The 19,904-nt window shown below is 39.1% G+C and overlaps 1 pseudogene; it reads left to right on the forward strand.

The window, feature by feature from the left end:
- LOC120858091 overlaps positions 1 to 571 on the forward strand; it is a 34,758-nt pseudogene extending 34,187 nt beyond the window's left edge.
- Positions 572 to 19,904: the final 19,333 nt, after the last annotated feature.

The raw sequence follows: 19,904 nt of genomic DNA on the forward strand, positions 1-19,904 counted from the left end.
ATGCTGCAGTCTGCCACCCGCTGCTCTATAGCCAGGTGATGAGCAACAGCTCTATGTGAGGCTCGTGTTGATCTCCTGGGGCCTGGCCTCTCTCAATGCAGTCATTATTGTGCTTTTGACTATTAACCTGGACTTCTGTGAGGCCCAAACCATCCACCACTACACCTGTGAGCTGCCCTCCCTCTTCCCTCTGTCTTGTTCCGATATCTCCATCAATATCAGCATTTTGTCCTTCTCCACTATATTCCTTGCACTTGGAAACTTCCTCCCACTCTTCTTCTCCTATGTGTGTATTATATTCAACATTCTGAGCATCAGCTCCACCACAGGCAGGAGCAAAGCTTTCTCTTCCTGCTCCTCCCACCTCATCGCAGTGATCCTGTTCTTTGGCTCAGGTATGCTTTGCTATCTCATGCCTCCCTCTGGTTCCTCCCCGGATTTACTCTGCTCCATACAGTAATGTGTGATCACACCCAAGCTGAGTCCCCTCATCGACAGGCTCAAAAACAAAGAAATAAAGACAGCTGTGAAAAGAATACTGAGTATATATTTGCAATATTTCACATGGTGAACTAAGTTATATTTACTCAGCATAATTGCAAAAATTAAACTTCCTCTTATGTTCCCAACCCCTCCAACTACACAGAGTCAAGCAGGATGCATGAATGATTCCAGAGCTTCCCTGAACATCCCAGGTAATGATTACAAAGGAACCCTTGATTGTGGACCCCCATCATCTGGAAATTCTATGCTGTGTTGATTGGGACAAAATGTGAAGAAACACTTACACAAGTACCTCAATAAGACAACAAAAATACTAGGGTGAAAAAGTAAAATATAGAGATTATTTGATTTCTCAAAAGTTACAAAATAAAATTCACAAGAATTTCTGCCTGAACTGTTTCATTTATAAAAAGATTCAAATAATTCCTCCTTCATAAGAATATCAGACTGGAAGAATAACAGTTGAAATAAATAATCAGAAAAGAACAGTTACTATTGCTCATATTGTTTAAGTGAATTATGTAATTTATCCCCAATGTAGTTATATGAAGCTAAGATTTGACATTTAAATTTTAACAGGAAGAAGAAAAATCTATAAGTATTTGAAGACAATATGATTACTTGGAATCTCTATGAAAACTCTACTACAAGTAAAAAGTTATCAGCACTCCAAAAGAACTTAATAGGTTAAAAATTGTAATATTAATACAGTCAGTAGAGTTTCTATACTCACAACTGCTGAACAAACCAAAAACATGTACCATGTAGGAAAGCATCCTTTTGTTATTATAAGTTCCATAGAAAATCCTCAGGATTAAACATAACAAGTACTTAGAGCTAATATAAACAAAGAAACAAACTTAACTAAATGATTTAAAAGATGTTTCATTAACACAGGATATATTTTTAGACATAGTCTCATGTGGCTGAGACGGTAAAGCATCTGCCTACAATGCGGGAGACCCAGGTTCAATCCCTGGGTCGGGAAGATCCCCTGGAGAAGGAAATGGCAACCCACTCCAGTAGTCTTGCCTGGAAAATCCCATGGACAGAGAAGCATGGTAGGCTACAGTCCATGGGGTTGCAAACAGTTGGACACGACTGAGCCACTTCACTTTCCTTTCCATCTTCCAGTATTAGAAAATATGATTAACATTATATATCCCATTGAATATCATTGAATTTACATTAATGATACATCAAGAAATCTGGAGACTGATGGTCCTAGAGTTGATTTGGGATTCCTAGTGGCTCAGATCATAAAGAATCTGCCTGCAATGTGGTAGACTTAGGTTCTATCCTTGGGTGAGGAAGATGCCCAGGAAAAGGGCATGGCAACACACTCCAGTATTCTTGCCTGGAGAATTCCATGGACAGAAGAGCTTGGTGAGCTGCAGTCCATGGGGTTACAAAGAGTTGGACATGACTGAGGGACTCACACACACACAGAGTTGATGATTCAGGCTTTTTTCATCTAGTATGTCATCCTCATATGCTGGATTTTATGCTAGATTTGTTCCTGCTGCTGTAGCTCTAGACCTTATGGTCAGTACAATACAAAACAAAACTTTCTTTTTTACGTGGAACTATTAGTTTATTGGAGAAGGCAATGGCACTCCACTCCAGTACTCTTGCCTGGAAAATCCCATGGACAGAGGAGCCTCGTGGGCTGCAGTCCAGAGGTCACAAAGAGTCAGACACGACTGAGCTACTTCACTTTCAATTTTCACTTTCATTCATTGGAGAAGAAAATGGCAACCCACTCCAGTGTTCTTGCCTGGAGAATCCCAGGGACAGAGGAGTCTGGTGAGCTGCGGTCTGTGGGGTCGCACAGAGTCGGACACGACTGAAGCGACTTAGCAGCAGCAGCAGCATTAGTTTATCCTGTTCTTGAACTTTATATATGGATTCATCTTAATGCTAAAATTAAACGTACTATACATATTCAGCTAATTGAGAACAGACTGTATAGCACAGGGAACTCTACTTGATGCTCTGTGGTACCTGACTAGGAAAGAAATCCAATGAAGAGGGGATATACATATATACGTGTGGCTGATTTACTTTGCTGTACAACAGAAACTAACACAACATTGTAAAACAATGATACTTCAACTAAAAAAGAAAGTACTGCATGTATTCAAGTCTTCGTAAGGCACAGCAATTAGACTCACATATATTGGTGGTCAGATTGTAAATTGTTTCAACCACTTCAGAAGAATATTGGGCAGTATCTACTAATTGCACACTATATAACTACTGTGTGTGTGCTAATTGCTCAGTTGTGTCTGACCCTTTGCAACTCCATGGACTGCAGCCTGCCAGGTTCCTCTGTCCATGGGGTTTTCCCAGCAAGAAAATTGGAGTGGTTTGCCATTTCCTTCTCCATATAACTATTCTAAGGCCCATTAATTACATTTCTAAGTATGCATGAAGAGAAATAAGTGGCCTTACCCAGCAAAGACATTACTAGGATGTTCATGACAGTTTTATTATTGTAGCCAAAACTATAAGAAACCCAAATGTCTGTCACCTGGAGAACAGATAATTCATACATGTGACATATTTATACAATGAAACATAATATAGCTATTTTTTTAAAACTGCAGATGACAAATGGATAAATCTCACAGACACTGCAATAATAGATTCAAGGAGTATTTATTATGATTGTATTTATATGAGATTAAAGACAGTGTATTAATCATGTTTCTCCTTTCTGTATTTCTTTTCCTCAGCTTTACTGAGATATAACTGACATATAATATTGTATGAGGTTAAGGCATACAATGTGTTGATTGGATACACTTAAATGTTGCAAAATGATTACCATCTCCATCATGCCACATCATTACCATTTCTTTTTTTGTGGTCAGAACATTTAAGATATACTTTCTTAGCAACCAAGCATAAAATACAACACTATTAATTATAATCACCATACTGTATATTAGATTTCCAAAGCTTATTCATCTTACAAGTACAAGTTAGTTTTCATATTTCTTGATGCTTTGACACCTTCAGAACTTGCTAACCCTTGACAGATTGCCCTCCTAGGACTAACCAGTTCCAAGAGATAACAAAAAACTCACCTTATTAACATTTTTCAGATGCAAACTAATGAATCAGGAATCCATACTCTCAACTGCCTTCTTGATTTAGCAATCACACTCCAGGCCACTATCCACCTTCACTAATCACCTCAGTGCAAGGTACAACTCTCTCTGCCTCCTGACCAACCCAATGATTCCCCATGTGGTCTATATGTAACAAATTATCTTTTCAATGAAAATTGTCTCCTGATCTGTTGTCTTCACCATACCTGACTAATAATAAAACCTACATTTTAAAAACAAACAGGAGAAGTAATCATTTGAGTCGAGTCAGAACAGTAATTACCTATAGGAGAATGGATTGACTGGGAAGTGTCCACAGGAACCTTTCCAAGCAGATAAAAGCTTTTGGGCTTGGCCTCTGTAGTGGTAACAAAGTGTGTGTGTGTTATTCGCTCAGTCACATCCGACTCTGCAACCCAATGGACTGTAGACTGCCAGGCTCCTCTGTCCGTGGAATTCTCCAGGCAAGAATACTGGAGGGGGCAGCCTTTCCCTTCTCCAGTGCTCTTGGAAAATCCTATGAACGAAGGAGCCTGGTGGGCTGCAGTCCATGGGGTCACGAGGAGTTGGACACAACTGAGCGACTTCACTTTCACTTTTCACTTTCATGCATTGGAGAAGGAAATGGCAACCCACTCCAGTGTTCTTGCCTGGAGAATCCCAGGGATGGGGGAGCCTGGTGGGCTGCTGTCTATGGGGTCGCGCAGAGTCGGACACGACTGAAGCGACTTAGCAGCAGCAGCAGCAGCAGCCTTTCCCATCTCGAGGGGATCTTCCCTGGATCTCCTGCATTGCAGGGAGATTACTTACCATCTGAGCCACCAGGGAAGCCCTAAAAAGTGTATACATATATCAAAATTCACCAAGTTGTCCATGGCTGCACTTAGTATATTACCATATGTAAAATAGATGACCAGTGCAAATTCGATGCATGAAGCAAGGCACTCAAAGCCGGTACTCTGGGACAATCCATAAGGGTGGGGTGGGGAGGGAGGAGAGAGGGGGGTTCAGAATGGTGGAATACATGTACACCCATGGCTGATTCATGTTGATGTATGGCAAAAACCACAACATTGTACAGTAATTAGCCTCCAATTAAAATAAATAAATTTTTTAAATGGCTGCACTTAATCACTTTACTTGTGCATTTTAAACTGCAATAAATAGGAAAATAAAACCACTAAAAAGATCTATTTCATGAATGCTCTCCCACTTCTTATAGATACATATTATCCATCTCCCACAGATGCTTTGATAAATAATCCCCTTCCTCTCACATCAAAGCAGTATTTCTCCTAGCAGTATTTCTTCCAGTCATGCTGGAAACTGATCCCAGCTATTGGTCTTAAAGCCATGGGGGAGGTGGGAGAGGGCAAGTAACATCTTCCAAGGCACCTATCCCACGGAAAGCTTTGTGTCGTCTCTGTATTAGTGGTGGTTCTCTGAAGAAACAGAACCAATAGAATGGTGGGGGGCAGGCTGGGAGAGGAGACATGGCGAATTTTAAAGAGTTGACTCATGTAGTTGTATGGCCTGACAAGTTTGAAATTTGTAGAGCAGGCTGGAAGGTTGGAGTCAGGTAAGACTTCATGTTATAGTTGTTGTTGCTTTTTCATTTTATAGCTTGAGTCCAAAAACCACAGAGTAGGCTTGCAGTCTGGAATTTTGGACAGGGTTTCTATATTCCCTTAGGAATTCTCCTAAGGAGAATTCCTTCCTCTTTGGGAAACCTCAGCCTTCAAGTGATTTAACAAGGTCTGCCCACATTATGCAGGGTAATCAGCTTTATTCAAAGCCAACCAGTTTAAACGTGACATCTAAAAAACACATTTACAGCAACATCTAGACTAATGTTTGATTTAAAAAAAAAAAAAACTGGGTTTCATAGCCTAGTTACACTGAAATATAAAATTAACCATCAAAATCTCCAGCAAAGAGAAATTGATACTATCTAGCAACGGTCAGCAGACCAATTCTGACCCATCAGGGATTCAGGGTCTCAATAAATCCATCCAGAAGTTCCCATTACAAATCTCATGGTCCTAGTCCTTTCCTGTCAAGACCCTGAGTTTAATATGGGAGATTTGTTGAATGTGAATTCAGACTTCTTGATAATTCAGCTGCTCTCACACTCAAATTTGAGGCCAGGTTTTCAGAACAGCTTATTTACTGGCTGAAGGAGATAAACGTATCATTGAACAGTCTGCCTTAGGTTGATACCTGGCTAAAATTCACATAGGTAAGGTAGAGGTGGTTGTGATGGTAACAGCAATGAAGGATTCAGAAATCAAACAGAAATACCTCAGGAAAAAAATTCAAGACTACTATACAGAAGTGTGGAGAAGGCAATGGCACCCCACTCCAGTACTCTTGCCTGGAAAATCCCATGGACAGAGGAGCCTAGTAGGCTGCAGTCCATGGGGTCGCCAAAAGTCAGACATGACTGAGCGACTTCACTTTCACTTTTCACTTTCATACATTGGAGAAGGAAATGGCAGCCCACTCCAGTGTTCTTGCCTGGAGGATCCCAGGGACGGGGGAGCCTGGTGGGCTGCCGTCTATGGGGTCGCACAGAGTCGGACACGACTGAAGTGACTTAGCAGTAGCATACGGAAGTGTGGCCAGTGTGTATTGAAGTGGTAGTGGTGACAGCATAAGCATATGTATGCCTATGGCTGATTTATGGCTCTGCTGGTAAAGAATCCACCTGCAATGTGGGAGACGTGGGTTTGATCCCTGGGTTGGGAAGATCCCCTGGAGAAGGAAAAGGCTACTCACTCCAGTATTCTGGCCTGGGGATCACAAAGAGTCAGACACGACTGTGTGACTTTCACTTTTGCTATGGCAGAAACCAACACAACACTGTAAAGTAATTATCCTTCAATTTAAAAAAATTTTTTTTAATTTTAAAGGATACTATCAACAGCATCTGCTATACCATGTAAAGAAATGTGTGTATAATAAATCAATGGGAATTTCAGAGAGAATTGAGTCCAATATTCATATTCAACAAATAATATAATTAAGAAAGTATAAAGGGTAGGAATATATTAAAGAAAACATGGGTTTCCTCTATCAATAGTTTATAAAAATGCAATGAGAAATAGGGGAAATTAGTCTATGCAAGAAAAAATAAATCTATGAAGCATGCTAAGTGTAGCATGATCACAAGAAACAGAAAGAATGTAAAAAAAAAATTATACTTGATGTTTAGACAATGGCCCCACAAGCAGCACAAATATAGTGCCACTAACAGATGAAACCATACTATCATTCTTCAGAGAATAATACTGCGTCACTTATTCCATTGCTTTCGGTTTTCAATTTTCCAACTCAATGCATAAACAAAATCACAATACTATAGTTATAAAACTGAGAGGTAAATATTAAAGTCCTGAACAGTGTAAAATATGGAGAAAACAGAAAAGTGTTGAGAAGTGGAAAAACAAAAGGAAAGGAGAAACAAAGAATATAAGAAATAAAATAATAGTATTTTGTTGCAAGGAATAAAGATACCCTGTCTAAACTGACAACACTAGAAATATAATTGGGCTAGATATTGTCTATTGATTCTTAGCATCATCCCTCATCTTCTAGGAACTCCTTCAAATTACAAGAGCTGGAAACATGGGCACTATGCTTCCTGTATTCCTTTGCAAACTGCGTGTCAATTCAGATCCCACAAGTAAGAGGCACTCAAATAAGGACAAGTAAAAGCTGATGTTACCACTGTTCCTCAGACATTGGTGAGCAGATACATGTATTTTTAGAGATAGAGACTGGGTTTTGTAAATTTTGACAAAAAATAATGTTGGACTAAGAAACTAATTTTCTGGTGGATCGCAACTAAATTTCTATATCCACCATAATCTTCAGGGAAAATCCTATTTATTGAACTCTTTGCCCTGTTTCATGAGTGCTACTCTTACTACTGGTGAGCATTCTCTCTGCATTTTACAGAGACTGAACTAAGCCTGCATCGTATTCTCAATGGATGCCTCATCCCAGTGTGCTAGACTAATTTATTTAGAGACCCAGGAAAGGCTTCTTAGAAGAGACATTTTACCGGGTACTAAAACTTATGCCCATTCTTCCTTGAAATCTTAAGGAAGCCATAAATTGAATAGGTAAATGATATAAACAAATATTCCTAGGGTCAACACAGGAGCAGTCCTTTCTTGCAAATTAGTGCAGGTATTACCAAATTAACAGAATAGTAATAATGATAGCACTTCTCACACTTTAAAATGCTTAAACTTTGCTCATATAATAGAGAATAATGCCTCCCAATTGAACAATCACCTTCAGTTGTTGTTGTTCAGCCACTCAGTCATGTCCAACACTTTGCGACCCCATCAACTGCAGCATGCCAGGCTTCCCCGTCCATCACCAACTCCCACGATTACTCAAACTCATGTCATTGAGTCAGTGATGCCATCCAACCTTCTTGTCCTCTATTGCCCCCTTCTCCTCCTGCCTTCAATCTTTCCCAGCATTGGGGTCTTTCCAATGTCAGTCATCAGGTGGCTAACATATTGGAGTTTCGGCTTCAGCATCAGTCCTTCCAATGAACATTCAGGACTGATTTCTTTTAGGATGGACTGGCTGGATCTCCTTGCAGTCCAGGGGAGTCTCAAGAGTCTTCTCCAGCACCACAGTTCAAAAGCATCAATACTTCGGTGCTCAGTTTTCTTTATGGTCCAACTCTCACATCCATGTGTGACTACTGGGAAAACCATAGCTTTGACTATACAGACCTTTGTTAGCAAAGTAATGTCTCTGCTTTTTAATATGCTGTCTAGGTTGGGCATAGCTTTTCTCCCAAGCAGCAAGCATCTTTTAATTTCATGGCTGCAGTCACAATTTGCAGTGACTTTGGAGCCCAAGAAAGCAGAGACTGTCACTGTTTCCACTGTTTCCCCATCTATTTGCCATGGAGTGATGGGACTGGATGTCATGATCTTAGTTTTTTGAATGCTGAATTTTAAGCCAGCTTTTTCACTCTCCTCTTTCTCTTTCATCAAGAGGCTCTTTAGTTCCTCTTTGCTTTCTGCCATAAGGGTGGTGTCATCTGTATATCTGAGGTTATTGATATTTCTCCTGGCAATCTTGATTCCAGCTTGTGCTTCATCCAGCCCAGCATTTCGCATGATGTACTCTGCATATAAGTTAAATAAGAAGGGTGACAATATACAGCCTTGACATACACCTTTCTCAATTTGAAACCAGTCCATTGTTCCAAGTTTGGTTCTAACTATTGCTTATTGACCTGCATACAGATTTCTCAGGAAGCAAGTAAGGTGGTCTGGTATTCCCATTTCTTTAAGAATTTTCCACATTTGTTATGATCCAAATAATCAAAGGCTTTAGCATAGTCAATAAAGCAGAAGTAGATATTTTCCTGGAATTCTCTTGCTTTTTCTATGATCCAGTGGATGTTGGCAATTTGATCTCTGGTTCCTCTGCCTTTTCTAATCCAGCTTGTACATCTGGAAGTTCTCGATTCATGTACCATTGAAGCCTAGCTTGAAGGATTCTGAGCATTACCTTGCTAGAATGTGAAATGAGTGCAATTGTGCGGTAGTTTGAACATTCTTTGGCATTGCCTTTATTTGGGTTTGGAATGAAAACTGACCTTTTCCAGTCCTGTGGTCTCGGATGAGTTTTCCAAATTTGCTGGCATATTGAGTGCAGCACTTTCACAACATCATCTTTTAGGATTTGAAATAGTTCAGCTGGAATTCCATCACCTCCACTAGCTTTTTTCATAGTGATGCTTCCTGAAGTGCAGTTGACTTCAAACTCCAGGATGTCTGGCTCTAGGTAAGTGATCACACCATCTTGCTTATCTGGGTCATTAAGATCTTTTTTGTATAGTTCTTCCGTGTATTCTTGCCACCTCTTCTTAATATCTTCTGCTTCTGTTAGGTCCATACTGTTTGTCCTTTATTGTGCCCATCTTTGCATGAAATGTTCCCTTGGTATCTCTAACTTTCTTGAAGGGATCTCTAGTCTTTCCCATTCTATTGTTTTCCTCTAATTCTTTGCATTGTTCACTTAGAAAGGCTTTCTTATCTCCCCATGTTATTCTTTAGACCTCTGCATTCAGATGGATATATCTTTCCTTTTCTCCTTTGCCTTTTGCTTCTCTTGTTTTCTCAGCTATTTGTAAGGACTCCTCAGACAAGCATTTTTGCCTTTTTGCATTCCCTTTTCTTGGGGGTGGTTTTGATCACTGCCTCCTGTACAATATTACGAACCTCCATCCAGACCTTCAGGTACTCTATCAGTTCTAATCCCTCGAATCTATTTGTCACTTCCACTGTATGGTCATAAGGGATTTGATTTAGGTCGTACCTGAATGGTCTAGTGATTTGCCCTACTTTCTTCAATTTAAGTCTGAATTTTGCAATAAGGAGCTCATGATCCGAGCCACAGTCAGCTCCCCAGTCTTATTTTTGCTGACTGTATAGAGCTTCTCCTTCTTCAGTTTTGAAGAATATACACTTTAACAAATACTGAAAGACTTTTAAACAAGTTGAAACCTGATTTCCTAATCCATCAATGCAAAAATAAAAGGCCAGTCCAGCCTCCCAACCAGCATGGTCATGGGACCTCATGCTCTCAGAATCCTTCCCCTCACTGGCCTCCCCTTAATCTTGGCTGACAGTGAGAAACTACAAATCTTATATAGAGGGGATCTGGGGCAGGTAAACTAGGGGGGAAGTGGTGAAATTGTGCAGTATCTCACAAAAGCTTGGGAAATTTTTTTTCTATCAAAGAAAAAAGGTGCTGAAGATATAGGGATTTCAGGCCACCCTCAGCATCTCTGCTCCCAGATATCTACATCTCATTCTCCAAATCGCAGAAATGACCCAACAAAAAGAAATTGAGTCCCCTTTTAAGAAAGACTTAAGTGTTTGTTCCTGTTCTGTCGATAAGTCGTGTCTTATCCTGCCCTCAATCTTTCCCAGGATCAGGTTCATTTCTGATGAGTCAGCTCATGGCATCAGGTGGCCAAAGTACTGGAGCTTCGGCATCAATCCTTCCAATGAATATTCAGGGTTGATTTCCTTGAAGACTTACTGGTTTGATCTCCTTGCTGTCAAAGGGACTCTCAAGAGCCTTCTCCAGCACCAGTTTGAAAGCATCAAATCTTCAAAGCTCTGCCTTCTTTCTGGTCCAACTCTCACATCCATACATGACTACTGGGGAAAAAAAAACATAGCTTTGACTATACAAACTTTTGCCAGCAAAGTGATATCGCTGCTTTTTAATACCGTGTCTGATTTGTTATAACTTTTCTTCCAAGGAGCAAGAGTCTTTTGATTTCATAGCTGCAGTCACTATCTGCAGTGATTTTGGAGCCCAAGAAAATAAAGTCTGTCACTGTTTCCATTTTTTCCCCACCTATTTACCATGATTTGATGGGCCTAGATGCTATGATCTATCAACAAAGGTACATCTAGTCAAGGCTACGGTTTTTCCAGTAGTCATGTATAGATGTGAGAGTTGGACTATAAAGAAAGCTGAGCAACAAAGAATTGATGCTTTTGAACTGTGGTGTTGGAGAAGACTCTTGAGAGTCCCTTGGACTGCAAGGAGATCCAACCAGTCCATCCTAAAGGAGATCAGTCCTCGGTGTTCATTGGAAGGACGGATGTTGAAGCTGAAACTCCAATACTTTGGCCACTTGATGCAAAGAGCTGACTCATTTGAAAAGACCCTGATGCTGGGAAAGATTGAGAGTAGGAGAAGGGGATGACAGAGGACGAGATGGTTGGATGGCATCACCGACTCAATGGACATGAGTTTGGGTGGACTCTGGGAGCTGATGATGGACAGGGAGGCCTGGCGTGCTGTGGTTCATGAGATCGCAAAGAGTCAGACATGACTGAGCAACTGAAGTGAAGTGAACTGAACTGATGCCATGATCTTAGTTTTTGAATGAGGTATAGCCGATTAACAATGTTGTGATAGTTTCAGGTTAACAGCAAAGGGACTCAGCCATATATATATATATAGATGTATCCATTCCAAAACAGTTTTAAAATTCTTCTCTTTCAGAAAGGGCAAGGTTGTGGAGAACAGATAGTGTAACAAAAAACAGAAGATGACAGGGCTACCTCAAACAATTTTGTAAGTGGGTTAGAAGAAGCAATAGATATATCAATTTTTAATACATGCGAGACAGAAAAGTCAGAGCATAATGTTTAGTCAGGAAAATGAGCTTCTATATAAATACCCTGAAGACCAGCTTGAGAGTATAATATATGACCTTTCACCATCATGGAGCTAGTGAGAGGATCAAGTGGCAAAAGACTCAAAAGCATCTGTGAAATTATAGGGTGTTATTCAAAGTACTATGGAACTGGGGTATTTTCTCCCAAGCTATGCTTTATTTGCTTGTAACCCAAGTTCATTTTTCATCTGCCTATGCATTAAAGAATCAGAAACCAAAGACAACAAAAATCCTTGGATTTGAAGTTGAAAAAATATGAAAGTATTTGAAAAAATGCAAGCATATAGACCCTGACTAAACTGGGCAAGAGAGAAGAAAATTCAGGGGAGCTCGTTGTGAGCAAGTTAAGTGGTGCTCTGCCATCCAACCCCTGCACCATGTCTGTTGCATGCTTATGGGTATTAAAGGTTATCTCTCTCAGTAAGTATGAAGATGTGACAATAAAGAATTGAGTCATGTCTTTGTATGTGGCTCAGGAAAATGGTAAGCCCTTTGAAATTCTCCCACAAACAATGACACAACCACCATGGCCCAGAAAAGGTAGTATGAATTACATAGACATAAGTAGGTAGGAGACAATCTCCTGAGTTTCTTTTGGAGTTAGAAAGGCCTGGGAGGACAGATGAAGACTTCAGTGTTTCTGCTAGAGATACAAGAATATTATCTTACAGTGAGAGAGCTAGTGACCAGCAAAGTATCCTATGAGTAGAATAAGAAGTAGTTGAACTACAGGATTCAGCATGGTCTGCGTTGCCACCAACTGGCTGAGAGTGATTCAAGCCACATGGATTGCCAAGAAGGAGAGAGAGATTCCTGAGGACAAGAAGGGGTAAGTCAGTTGTGGAGGATTAAGGAAGCCATTGTTGTGATATAGATGCCCCGCCACAAACACCACAACCGGTGCCTGCCCCGAAGTATAACACTTCCCATGGTAACACACAAAGGTGAAAATCATGACTGTGAATGAGTTTTAGATGAGTCATCTGTAGATGACTGAGAATTTACTGACTTTGACTGAGTTCATAATTAAGTGGCTGGAATAAGTTTCTGCATCAGACTTAAATGGCAGCTTGAAAGAGAAATTATTATCAACTATAAAAAAATAAAGTTACCCAGAGGAATGGTATGGGGAGGGAGGTGGGAGGGGAGTTCAGGATGGGGAACATGTGTATAGCCGTGGTGGATTTATGTTGATGTATGGCAAAACCAATACAATATTGTAATTAGCCTCCAATTAAAATAAATAAATTTAAATTTTAAAAAATAATAAAGTTACAATTTTATTCTCCTGAAATAGTAGATTAAAAATTAATTAATACACACAATCTATCAAGCAAAGGTAAGATGTTATTATACTGGGGTTATCCTGCATTTATGGCCAAGAGACAAAGATGATGAACATCATGGTATGCCAATAGATGATCCAAAGAAAATTACTTCAGTGAGTGAAATTAAGAATAACAACTAACCTAGTTGATTCACCTCAAGGGGCATCTGGAGAACAGGTTACTTTCTGATTTAGGCAGAGTCAGGGGTTTACAGTGCAGTTTACAGTTAAAGTTGAGTACATGACTTTGTGATTTGGGATTAGGCAGCAGTTTTATACTTTAACCAAAACTCATGATTTTCCATGTCCTTTGCTCATGTATAAAATAGGATTGATGATACTCTCTACTCATAGGCTTGTTGTATGGATTAAATAATATCCTGATGTGTTAAAAAGTTGAGTATTTAACACATATTATTAATAACTCTCAGCTGTTTTTTGAAAATTTTACCAGCTTTCATGAGGTATATTTGACAAATACTTATGTATCTTTAATATGTAATATGATGTACTTAGAGAAGTATACATTGTGAAATGATTACTATAATCAGGTTAATTAACACATCCATCACCTCATATAATTTATTAGTGTGTGTGTGTGTGTGTGTGTGTGTGTGAACATGAGCTCTAACCTCTTAGCAACTTTCAAGTGTACAATACAATATCATTAACATAGTTGCTTGCTGTACAGTAGCTCTCCAGAACTTAATCACCCTGCACAGCATAGACCTTACTACCTTTGACCAACATCTCTCCATTTCCCCCACCACTTAGGCACTGGCAACCATTCTGCTTGACTATAAGCTGACTTTTTTAGATTTCACATGTAAGTAACACCATGCAAAACTTGTCGTTCTGTGTTTGGCTTATTTCATTTAGCATAATGTCCTCAAGGTCCATCTATGTTGTCACAAATGGTAGGATTTCCTTCTTCTAAAAAATGAATACTATTACAGTTCGTAGGTATGTGTGTGTCTCACATTTCCTATCCATCCATTGATGAATATTTACGTTGTTTCCATGTCTCAGCAATTGTAATCAATACTGCATTGAACATGCAAGTGCAGATACCTCTTCAAGATCCTGATTTAATTCTGTTAATATATACCCAGAGGTACAGGACTGCTAGATCATATGGACCAGTTGGATCATATGATGAATCACATATTACATATATATTTATTATAATAAATATATTATATATATAATGGAATCTATTCCTTTAAAAAGGAAAGAAATTCTGTCATCTGGGACAACATGGATAAAACTGGAGGATATTATGCTAAATGAAATATGCCAGAAACAGACTATGTGATCCCACATAATTGAGGAAACTAAAATAGGCAAACTCATAGAAGCAGAGAGGAGAGTAGTGGTTGTCAGGGCTTGAAGGGAAGGGAAAACAGGGAGACAGTGGTCAAAGTGTACAAAATTTTATCATGGAAGGCGAATAAGTCCAAACAGTTACTGCCAATATAGTGCCTACAGTTAGCAACATTGTATTGTAACTTAAAAATTCACTGAGAGTAGATCTTATTTTAGATGCACTTATCACAAAAAATAAAGTAAGGAAGGCTAGATGAAACTTTCGAAGGTGATAGATATGTTTATTTGATTGATTGTCATGATGGTTTCACAAGTGTACACTAATCACAAAATTCATGAAGTTGTATACATGAAATATGTATGAACTTTTCAATGTGAATCATACCTCAATAAAGTGATATTTTTAAGAAGGAACTGTTATATCATCAGGGGGACTGATACCATCCCATCATATGTGAAATCTAAATTTGGCAGCAGAGATTTTAGGCAAATGCATATTTATACAAACGGGCTTTTCACACTGATTTGTCCAGAGAACTGGTTTGAGCCAATTTATTCCTGAACCATCCATACCCACTGAATGGTTCCTCATGCGATGAAATGTTCTCTCCATAAATTTGTAAAAGCAGTATCAGTGGCAGCCGTGGTGATGGAAGCCAGACATCAGGGTGTGGAGCAAGTAAAAAGTAAGAACATATAAAATAAAACAGTTAATTCAGACCACACTCTCAAGGAATTTAGCATTAAAAAGAATGAAAGAGGAAAACAACAACAAATGGTGTCAAAGTGAGAAAATTTTTAATAGGAAAAAGATTTGACCATATTAATGTATGAAGAAGAAGAAATAAAAATAGAGAATTGAGAAGTTTGAACAGAAAAACTGCCAAGGAAGCACTTAGGCTGGTTAAGTCTAATCACTCCTAGACTAGCCATTGTGACCAAGGGCCTTGGATACTATAGTTGTTTATACCCAGGTAATGGGCCCATCATAGAATAGAGGTCAGGCTACTACAATTCTGGTGCACTTAAGCCCAGAAGTTGTGAGGTCACCCATAAAACACACCCTTTTCCTCCTAAAGCACACACTGTTTTTCTCTACCAGTTGTTCTCAGCCTTCCTTCGCATTTGAACTGCACTTTGGTCTGGGGCTCAGTGTTCCTCTAAACCTCAGTTCTCAGTGTCAAATAGCCAGTTTCAGCATTAATGCTGATAAGTCATCCAATAACCTGATTTCAAGTTTCTATAATGACTAACTCTACCCACTGTTGCTCAACATGATTTCAGCCTTGTACTAAGTAGGTGATCTTCAAGATATGATCATTCATCTCATCTGAACGGTAACACCACTGTTCTTTAATCTCCAGTTGTAATCTTCCTGGTTTCTCACTTTTTCACTTGCTTTCTAAAAATTCTAGTTCTTCAGCCCATCCCTTCATTCCATCCATCACTATCAACCTATGAGAGCTTCATTCTATTTCTCTCTGTCTTGAAACCATGACACATCATTTTAGCAACCCTCATGTTTGTGAGGGCTTCCCTGATGGCTCAGACAGTAAAGAATTTGCCTGCAATGCAGGAGACCTGAGCTCAATACCCGGGTCAGGAAGATCCCCTGGATAAGGGAATGGCAACTCACTTCAGTATTCTTGCCTGGAGAATTCCCTGGACAGAGGAGACTGGCAGGCTACAGTCCATGGGGTCACAAAGAGTCAGATATGACTAAGTGACTAACATTTTCACTTTTTCATGTCTGTACCTTCAATGTCTGCCCACTTGTTCTTTCACTGGATTCACAAGCCTTACTTACTTTCCCCATTTCTATATCCAGGGCAATAATTCTAGCAAACATAATCCAACAACACATTAAAAGAATCAACACCATGATCAAGTGGGGTTTGTCCCAGGGATGCAAGGATTCTTCAATATAGGCAAATCAATATGATATACCATATTAACAAATTAAAAGATAAAAACCATATGATCATCTCAATAGATACAAAGAAAGCTTTTGAGAAAACTCAACACTGATTTATGACGAAAACTATACAGAAAATGGGCATAGAGGTAACCTACCTCAGCATAATAAAGGCCATATATGAAAACCCACAGGAAACATTATTCTCAATGTGAAAAACTGAAAGCATTTCCTCTAAAATCAGGAACAAGACAAGTGTGCCCATTCTCAACACTATTATTTAATATAGTTTTGGAAGTCCTAGCAATCAAAGAAGAAAAAGAAACAAAAGGAATCAGATTGCAAAAGAAGTAAAACCCTCACTTTTTGCAGATGACATATACTATTTATAGAAAATCCTAAAAAGGCCACCAAAAAATTACTACAGCTAATTAATGAATTTAGTAAAGTCAGAAGATGAAAAATTAATACACAGAAATCCCTTGTATTCCTATACACTAACAATAAAAACTCAGGAAGAGAAACTAAGAAAACAGTGCCATTCACCACTGCAACAAAAATAATAAAATACCTAGGAACAAACCTACCTAAAGAGAAAAAGACCTATAAGAAAACTACAAGACATTGATGAAAGAAATTAAAGACAAAAACAGATGGAGAGATATACCATGTTCCTGGATTGGAAGAATTAATAATGTGAAAATAACTATACTACCCAAAGCAATCTACAGAGTCAGTGCAATCCCTATCAAATTACCAAAGGCATTTTTCACAACACTAGAACAACAAAGTTCACAATTTGTATGGAAACATAAAAGACTCCCCAAATGCTAAAGCTATATTGAGAAAGAAAAACAGAACTGGAAGAATTAACCTTCCTGGCTTCAGACTATACTACAAAGTAACAGTCAGTACAAAGACAGTACTGTATGGGCACAAAAACAGAAATGTCTATCACAGGAACAGGACAGGAAGGCCAGAGACAAACCCACACACCTACAGGCACCTTGTTTTTGACAAGAATATCCTATGGAGAAAAGACAGCCTCTTCAATAAGTGGTGCTGGGAAAACTGGACAGGTACATGTAAAAGAATGAAATTAGAACACTTTCTAATACCATACACAAAAATAAACTCAAAATGGAAAAACAAACTACCCAATCAAAAAGTGGGGCAAAAACCTCAACAGACATTTCTCCAAAGAAGATATACAGTTGGCTAACAAACACATGAAGAAATGCTCAACATCGCTCATCACTAGAGAAATGCAAATAAAAACCACAATGAGATATCACTTCACACTGGTCAGAATGCCATCATCAAAAAGTCTACAAAAAATAAATGCTGGAGAGGGTGTGAAGAAAAGGGAACTCTCTTGTACTGTTGGCGGTAATATAAGTTGAGACAGCCACTATGGAAGACGGTATGGAGATTCCTTAAAAAACTAGGAATAAAACCACAATATGACCCAGCAATCCCACTCCTAGGCATATACCCTGAGGAAACCAAAACTGAAAAAGACACATGAACCCCAATGTTCATTGCAGCACTATTTACAACCTGGAACATAGATGTTCATCAACAGATGAATGGATATAGAAGCTGTGATACATATATACGATGGAATATTACTCAGCCATAAAAAGGAATGCATTTGAGCCAGTTCTAATGAGGTGGATGAGCCTAGAGCCTATTATATAGAGTGAAGTAAAGCAGAAAGAGAAAGATAAATATCATATACTAATGAATATAAATGGAATCTAGAAAGATGGTATCAATAGATTTATTTGCAGGGCAGCAATGGAGAAGCAGACATAGAGAACAGACTTATGGACATGGGGTGGGAGGAGAAGAGGGTGAGATGTATGGAGAGGGTAACATGGAAACTTATATTACCATATGTAAAATAGATAGCCAATGGGAATTTTCTATATGACTCAGGGAACTGAACAGGGGCTTTGTATCAACCTAGAGGGATGGGATGGAAAGGGAAAAGGGAGGGAGGTTCAACAGGAAGGGGACATATACATACCTACGGTTGATTCATGCTGATGTTTGACAGAAAACAACAAAATTCTATAAAGCAATTATCCTTCAAATAAAAATAAATTAATTTTAAAAACTCAAAATGGATTACAAACTAAATGTAAACCCATATACTATAAAACTTTTAGAGGAAAACCTAGGAGGAACCCTTTGACATAAATCACAGCAAGATCCTCTTTGATCCACCCTCTAGAATAATGAAAATAAAAACAAAACTAAGCAAGTTGGACCTCATTCAACTTAAAAGGATTTGCACAGCAAAGGAAACCATAAACAAGATGAAAAGACAAGCCTATTCATGTATGGATGTGAGAGTTGGACTATAAAGAAAGCTGAGCAACAAAGAATTGATGCTTTTGAACTGTGGTATTGGAGAAGACTCTTGAGAGTCCCTTGGACTGCAAGGAGATCCAACCAGTCCATCCTAAAGATCAGTTCTGGGTGTTCACTAGAAGGACTGATGTTGAAGCTGAAATTCCAATACTTTGGCCACCTGATGCAAAGAGCTGACTCATTTGAAAAGACCCTGATGCTGGGAAAGATTGAGGGTAGGAGGAGAAGGGGACGATGGAGGATGAGATGGTTGGATGGCATCACTGACTCAATGGACATGGATTTGGGTGGAGTCTGGGAGTTGGTGATGGACAGGGAGGCCTGGCATGCTGCGGTTCATAGGGTCACAAAGAGTCGGACATGACTGAGCAACTGAACTGAACTGAACTGTACAATGGAAGAGGACATTCACAAATGAAACAACTGACAAAGGATTAATCTCCAAAATATAAAAGCAACTCATGCAGCTCAACATCAAAAAAACCAAACAACTCAGTAAAAAAAATGGGCAGCAGACCTAAACAGACATTTCTTCAAAGATGACATGCAGATGGCCAATGAGCACATGGGAAGATGCTCAACATCGCTTATTTTTAGAGAAATGCAAATCAAAACTATAAGGAGGTATCACCTCACGCTGGTCAGAATGGCCGTAATCAAAATACCTACAAATAATAAATGCTGGAGAGGATGTGGAAAAAAGGAAACCCTTTTGCACTGCTGGTAGGAATGTAAATTGACACAGTCACTGTGGAGAAAAGCATGGAGACGCCTTAAAAAACTAGGAATAAAATTACCATATGACTCAGCAACCCCACTACTGAGATACCCTGAGAAAACCGTAATTCAGAAAGACACATGTATCCCAATGTTCTAATTGTTGCCTCTTGACCTGCATACAGGTTCCTCAGGAGACAAGTAAGGTGGTCTGGTATTCCCATCTCTTTAAGAATTTTCCAGTTGTAGAACTGGATGTAGAACAGTGTAGTAGAACTTTGGCCACCTGATTCAAGGAACTGACTCACTGGAAAAGACTCTGATCCTGGAAAAGACTGAAGGCAGGAGAATGGGATGACAGAGGATGAGATGGTTGGA

This window comes from Oryx dammah, unplaced genomic scaffold (genome assembly GCF_014754425.2).
Source record: "Oryx dammah isolate SB20612 unplaced genomic scaffold, SCBI_Odam_1.1 HiC_scaffold_29, whole genome shotgun sequence".
NCBI classification, from domain to species: Eukaryota; Metazoa; Chordata; class Mammalia; order Artiodactyla; family Bovidae; genus Oryx; species Oryx dammah.